This window comes from Xyrauchen texanus, chromosome 30 (assembly GCF_025860055.1).
Source record: "Xyrauchen texanus isolate HMW12.3.18 chromosome 30, RBS_HiC_50CHRs, whole genome shotgun sequence".
NCBI lineage: Eukaryota > Metazoa > Chordata > Actinopteri > Cypriniformes > Catostomidae > Xyrauchen > Xyrauchen texanus.
Window position 1 is genome coordinate 11683936 of NC_068305.1, and position 6454 is coordinate 11690389.

General features: G+C 39.0%; 1 pseudogene; it reads left to right on the plus strand.

The window, feature by feature from the left end:
- The window catches only part of LOC127623658 (alpha-1-antitrypsin homolog), a 37709-nt pseudogene extending 36835 nt beyond the window's left edge, over positions 1-874 (plus strand).
- Positions 875-6454: the final 5580 nt, after the last annotated feature.

The following is a 6454-nucleotide window of genomic DNA, read 5'->3' on the forward strand; positions in this document are numbered from 1 at the left end:
TCCACAAGCCTTATTAGAGTTTTTCCAAAATCCCTCTACAAAGACCAAAATTATTAGATGTAACACACCCTAAAGCTTTCAAGCTTCATCCAACAAACTTGGTACAGACCTTCGGGCTGTTCTGACTTAGTGTGCTTTATCTTTTCTAACTCATCAGATTTATGGTTTTTGCAAAGCAGTAAATAAAATATACCAAAATCTCAGAATTACATTGACTGAATGTTCAAATGTTAGTCCTCTAATCTAATTGGACAAGCGACATTCCGAGAGAGATTATATTAAGTGTAACAGCACTGGGACTGTCCACTGTTTGAATCCTTCAACCTGTCTATGTTGGCATATTTATTCATTTATTTTTTTGGTAATATTGGTGCATTTAATAAATTTCTACTTTTTCTGTCCTTTAGCTCAGTGGACCTGTTTATGCCCAAGTTCTCCATTTCTGCAACTTCCAAGTTGAAAACCACTCTGTAGGACATGGGAATGGTTGATGCATTCAGTGACAATGCAGATTTCTCTGGAATTACAGAGGATATCAAAGTCAAGGTGTCACAGGTTCTTTTATCCGTTCTGATGGACTACTAAAGTTTGATAAACCTAAAGGCGTAAACACATATGAATGCAGTATTATACTATACTGTACCTAGAGAGCTATACTGTACCTAGAGAGCCATACTACACTTTGGCCCCCAATTCCACAATTGTCCACCAGGCAGTACTCTGTGTTGATGAGAAAGGCACTGAGGCAGCAGCTGCAACCACAAATGAAATGGTGTCCACTGTGACCCTCAACTGGCCGACCATGCTGCTAATTGTAGAGGACAGCACCAAGAGCATCCTCTTCATGGGCATGATCGACAATCCTACAAAGTGATAAACTTGCTGGCCCCATTGCATTAGGCTGCTAATTTAAAGGTTAAAGATCATATTGGAAACTGCAATAAATGTTTATGATGTTAATAAATTGAGTCATCATTGAAAAAGCTTATTTTTTAAAAATTTTATTTTTAAAATATATTTTTTATATTTTTACAGACATCTAACTTCATTTATTGAGTACTTTAATCAAAATAGATTTATTGTATGCCCAACTTCATATAACTTTGGTTTAGAGGTAGAAATATCTTCTGTAACGCTCTATGGTGTTGGCTAACTTAATTCCTCAAGAGTCCTGCATAAGAACGAAAGACATTTTAGTTTGCAGCATTGACATTTTCCTGTTAGGCTACCACCAGTGGGACATTGTTTATCTGAGAATACATCTTTGAACTGAATTTGTATTTGGACTCATGGAATATGATTTAACGTGAATTTTTGTTATATGTAGTATCCTTGTAGAGACAGAGCTGTGTAAGCTCTCATTCGCTATCAGTTTTTTTTTTTAAGATCAAATGCATTGAGATTAAATAACACTTAATAATTTTCTTAGTCATTATTTTTGGTAGTTTTCCAGTTCTAGTTTCTAGTGGAACGATGTCTGATTTCTAACTCTTCAAACAACAGTGAGAAAATAAACTGATGTAGAAGGGAGGGGGGGAGGGCCGGGACACGATACTGCACACCTGGCCCTTAATCAGGCTAATCAAGCCCTTTAGAGGGATAAAGGTGACCGGAGGCAGCAGTTCTAGAGAGAGATTTACGGGCAGCTGCCTGAATGTGCTTTTTTTTGTGTCTTTTTGTTTTAGTAAAAGATTATTTAAATGTTAAGCTGGTTCTCACCTCCTCCTTACCATTGAACTTTGTTACACTGGTGCCGAAACCCAGGAAGGAGGAGGGATGCTCTGTAGTAGAGTCTTCACCACTAACATCCACCCCAACGGAGCAGCTGCGGCCATACTTAGAGCAGAGGAATGGCCGCCGATCACGAGATGATGAAGGGCACCTAACCGATCACCTGGAGCGGTCAGGGCCGCTGCCAGGGGTGGAGGAGACCCTACTGGCCGCTAAAACGTGGCGGGGTCAAGAGAGGACCGCCGACCACGAGAGGGTATGGAGCAGGAGAACCACTGCCAGGGGCGGGAGAGACCCTGGCAGTGGTTCTCCTGTGGTTCCCCTACCATCCACCAAAAACACGGTTGGGCATTCCGTCCACCATGGGCTGGATGACTACCTCCTATCTGCCCGGGGATGCACAGCTGTTGTCCACTAGAGGGTGGAGGAGTGGCCTAGGAACAGGCTACGGCATATCGGAGAACCGGCAATTACGGTTTTCTTTTCTCTCTCTCTCTCCTCTCTCTCTCCCGCTGTCAATCCGTGTTGGTCTTTCCCTCTCATTTTTGTTGTTGTTGTTTTTCCCTCCCCTTGCCACCCTCCCAGGTCCGATGTGGCAGGGAGGATGGCGGGGCTGGGTCGTGATGTGGGTCCTAATCATGCTAATCAAGCCCCCTAGAGGAATAAAGGTGACTGCAGGCGGCAGTTCGTGAGAGAGCGTTACGGGCAGCTGCTCTGCATGTGTTTATGTTTGTGTCTTTTTGTTTTATTAAAAGATGATGTATATTGTCAAGACGGTTCTCGCCTCCTCCTTTCCACTGAACTTTGTTACAACTAATAATAATTACAAAATTGTACCTTGATAGTTGTAAAAATAGTAACACTACGTTGGTAGCAAAGTCAGTTTAAACATGCCTAAAAAAACAATCTCTAACTTTCCAAAATCCAACTCTGTTTTAGCTTGCACAGCAGAGAGAAGCATGAGAAGGTAACCACTGGTTAATTCCCCTCAGCTCTGACCTTCAACCCTTTGACAGAGCTCACGCTTCAGGACAGAGTGCTCAATCAATACCTCGTCTTCCTTGAATCCAACACAGCAGGATGAGGCTTGCCTGTTTCTGCTAGAATATCAAGAGGGCAAAAACATGAAAATGAAATGAAAGACTTATTGTGTGCAGTATGAAATCCAGATATAGATAACATCTGTGATACTGATTCTAAGAAAACTGGCAAAGACACACATGTCTCTACTCAAGCCTGATGTCATTATGTAGTTGTAAATCCTTCATAGAGCAGAGTCATGATTAGGTCAGAGGTAGGTGTTGATAAGGCTACATTTATCTATTCCAGCTTGCTCATACAGCCAGTTAAACAAGCCTGATCAGAGAAACTGAAGGAATCTCACTAAAACTGATCAAATAAAAATTATATGAAAAATAAAAAATTATTCAAAGGGATGCAGCCTAATAAGTCACTTTTCACTTACAAAAATATGCAATAAAATTGAATGGTGACTGAGATCTCCATTTGTGTTCCATGGACGAAAGAATGTCATATAGGTTTGGAACACATGAGGGTGAGAAAATTATAGATTTAAATTTTTTGGGTGATCTCTTCAAAAAGGAAAAGGAAAGAAAACCACAATTAAACTAAAAACGAACCCAATGCAGGCACACAACATAAATGTATTTGTGTTCTTACTTTATAGCAGACATCTAATACTCACACTGTATGTTATGCTGTGATTATTAAATGAAAAGCTTTAGGTTTTTTGTTTGTAATGTTTTTAGACTATTTAAAGCTGCAAGACATTTGCTCCATTGTGTACACAAGAGAAGAGTTTAAAAAAAAGTTGCTTGCTGGACTATGAACATTGCAAAAACACCCTCTCTGACACCCACCTGCATTTGCCCCACCTTTGCAACTGCAAGCACCAACACACGCCATTGATGTTAGTTTGTTTAATTGCATCTGAAATTCTGTTACTCTGTCTGGTCACTGAAATCTAAATGGTCCTTTTTCCATTAGCATTCTACACTGTACACCTCTCTCCAATCAAATGTTGCAGAATTAAAGTGATAGTTCACCCAAAAATGAAAATTATCTCATAATTTACCTGTCAGATGTGAATGACTTTCTTTCTACTGCTGAACACAAACAAAGATTTTCCGAAAAGTATCTCAGCTCTGTAGGTAAATACAATGCAAGTGTCACGATTCCCTTGTTGTCTGCCCTGTGTTTCACTTGTCTTTGTCTAAAACTACACTTCCCACAATTCCCGGATCTCATCACTGCCAGCACTCTGTCATTGTTTGCACCTGATTGTCGTTTGTGATCATCCTGTGTGTGTGTATTTAACCCTGCTGTTTCTCCATTCCCCTGTCGAACGTTGATGTTTGTGGATGCTTGTTTTGCCTGTTTTCCCAGTGAATGTCTTCAGTGTTTTTGTTTTATTTTTCCCATTGTGGATATTTCCTTTGTTCCTGTTTGTCGTGTTGTCATTCTTGTTTAAATAAAGACCCACTGCATTTAGATCCTCGCCCCTCGTCTGCCTTCACCTGCTCATCATTACAGCAAGTGAATGGTGGCCAGAACTTTAAAAGGTCCAAAAAGCATATGAAGGCAGCATAGAAGTAATCCATATGACTCCAGTGGTTTAATCCATATCTTCAGAAGTGATATGATAGGTGTGGATGAGACACATATCAAAATGTATATCCTTTTTTTACTATAAAAAAGGATTCCTCTTTCGCTCTAACTTGCACATTCTTCTTCTTTTGTTTTTGGTGATTCTTCATGCATATCGCCAACTCCTGGGCAGGTAAAAATGGTAGAAAGGGCTTAAAGGAATAGTTCACTCAAAAATTGTAATTCTCTCATCATTTACTCACCTTCATGCCATCCCAGATGTGTATGACTTTCTTAATTCTGCAGAGCACAAATGAAGATTTGTAGAAAAATATTTAAGCTCTCTAGGTCCATATAAGGCTAATTAAATAAAGGCAGCATACAAGTAATCCATATGACTCCAGTGGATAAATCCTTATCTTCAGAAGTGATATGATAGGTATGGGTGAGAAACAATCCAATATTCAAAAGGTTTTTTTTGATAGCATTATGAGAGGATTTTCATTTTTGTGTGAACTATTCCTTTAAGGACTTAGTCAAAAAGGACTTAAGTATTGATCTGTTTCTCATCCACTCCTACTGTATTATATTGCTTCTGTCAGATGGATTACTTTTATGCTGCCTTTATGTTATTTTGAAGTTTTGATCACCATTCACTTGCATTGTATGGACCTGCAGAGATGAAATATTCTTCTAAAAATCTTTGTGTTCAGCAGGAGAAAGAAAGTCATACACATCTGGGAGGGAGTAAATGATAAGATAATTTTAATTTTTGGGTGAACTATCAATTTCTATGTAAATATACATTATTTGATCACAGCTGAATGTGCAGAGACAAATATAAGTAAAGCATTGAAAGGATGATTCCCCCCAGATGTATAAACACTGTGGCTCTGTGGAACTTGTGTTTGTTATCCCAGTTATATGAAGTAAGTGTATTAGTCTTTTGCACAACTTACTCTTAGTACACAGAACAAAAGACAGAACAATTACATACAACCAGTAGCTAAACCAATGGCATGAGTTTGGGGTGGAATTGTCTGTCTGATCTGTTTGTCCAACCAATGGTAGACAGGAAAGAGTGCTTGTGAAATCTGTTTGAAAGCAATTACTATTTTTGTAATTTCATTTGGTTATGCTAGTGGCACATAAGTTACACATTTCAGCTTTAACCTGTTAACCTGCACCAGTGCGCAGTCGCACCGAAGAGCCCCCCAGTTTAATGTTTATGAATAGATTTAACCTGAAAGAACATCATTAATCTTGGCAAACTATATATCATTTTAAAGGTGTAAGCCTCAAGCATCGATGATAGAGCTCTGTTTTTCGATGAAAAGCTTATAACGAATGTATTTCTTGCATTTATGTAAGCAATACAGATCAAACAAACGTAACCAAAAACGGAGTACTTACCAGTAGTGTCGTAATAACGAGCCACACACGCATCCACTGCTAAAAGTTCCAGATTGGATGGAAAGGTGAGGGTCCACTGAATAACATCCCATAGAGCATTTTTAGTCCAAAGAAACATTAACGTTGTAACATTGATGGTTATTCCTTTGTTTACATCGAAGTTTCTTCAGGGTGAAGTATCATACTTGTCGGTTATGCAATAAAATTATGCATAAAAACAGACTCCGGTTGCCGAACGTTATATGGGTGTGTTGCTTAGAGTGTAATGAACAAATTAAGACCGCACACACACACACAAATACAAAGATAGGCAATATATAGGTCGAAATATCCAAACACTGCGGTCAGTTTTTTGACGTCATGATATGCTGATCCTATTGTTTTGTCTTTACAACGAAAGCCAATGAAAGAATTGAAATGATATGACTGATAGAAAATGTAGCCAAGCAGTGCACGATTCCAACGATATCCGGGAAGTTTAAATTCCTCGCGAACAAGATGTTTTTTATTTATTTGAATCAGCCACTCTAACCTGCGAATTAGGCTGTGACCACACCCCGTCATTTGACAACAAACAAGCCATAGTAAAAAGACGGTTCCCCAGTCAACATCTGTTTTCGCGTCTTACTTACTGGACGGATTATCTCATCAAATGGATCGTCAAAAGAAGTTTTTTCTGCTGAAGATGTTTTATTTGAGATCA